Consider the following 1,206-nt stretch of genomic DNA (forward strand, 5'->3'; position numbering starts at 1 on the left):
CCCTGATTTTGGGGCTCATTTTGTTGAAACTCAAGCACCCTTCCAACAGGCCTGTGAACCCTTCAAAAACTTTTCCCATATCACATTTCAACCTTAAGCTCGGAAATTCAATACACAACACGATATTATAATTCACAAAGGCAGAAAATACCACAGAATCATTTTCCAGCAAAAAATTTATTGAAACAAACAACATATTTGCTCTTAGAGGCGAGAACCTCGTCCTATTTCATTGCGTGCGTGAAGGCAAAAAACTCAATCGTGTCAAATTACCATGTACTTCAGGTAAATAAAGCTCACTTTGATTTCGTCTTGACGGGCGATAGATTGTTGTCGAAGTCCATTACTCGTCGCTTTTGAGATTCCTGCCTAGTTTATCCAACTGACTTTCCATTATTGAGCTCCATAAGGGTATATTTTGTTTAAGGATCCACTAAAACGCCCTTCGCGTTACATGACTTTCGACGTCATTGCAGGCTAAGTTAATGATTCTACTGTGTCCACCAGAGCAATCTACGCAGTTCCACTACCCTCTCGATCCTAAGAAAAAACGCACAGAAGGCTCTATGCAAAAAGACACCACTTACCAGGGAAGTGACAGGCAAGACTTTTACCGTCACGGAAAAAAATAAAAAAACGACGAAATCAACGCAGACCTCGACTGGTTTGCCATAGGCAACCCAGTAAAAACCCACGAAATGAAACCGAGATTCCGACTGGGTTTGGCAACCCAGTGACTAGCTTTATTCTTAGCTTGAGCGAGTGGATTCCATAAAAGACATTTAAAAAGTGTCATAAAGAGCAAGTATCATTTATGGCGACTGGTGAAAGAAACCATTAATTTTGATAAAACGAATACCGATTCACACGTACGGTATGCAAATTTCGGCCGAGAAGTTTCCATTTCCTTTTCTTGTTGTCTGTACATGTGGCAGTACAGTTGTCAGCATAAAGCTGTTTTATATTCCTGCCTGTATTATTATTTTCCTTAATTATTAAAGATGTTTGATGGAGAGTATTATTTTCATTTGACTGGAAAGAAGAGTCCCTTATAATAACTTAGATGTATTTTCCAGTGCTTTCCTTACTTTGAGGAATTATATCTAAAAATAAGTATGATGTTCTTTATTTAAGAGTAGAAGTATGGAATGTGACCTTCAATCAATTTTAGCCTTTAGCAGCTCCCCTAACGTAAGTTTGCTATTC

This window comes from Montipora foliosa, chromosome 10 (genome assembly GCF_036669935.1).
Source record: "Montipora foliosa isolate CH-2021 chromosome 10, ASM3666993v2, whole genome shotgun sequence".
Lineage (NCBI taxonomy): Eukaryota > Metazoa > Cnidaria > Anthozoa > Scleractinia > Acroporidae > Montipora > Montipora foliosa.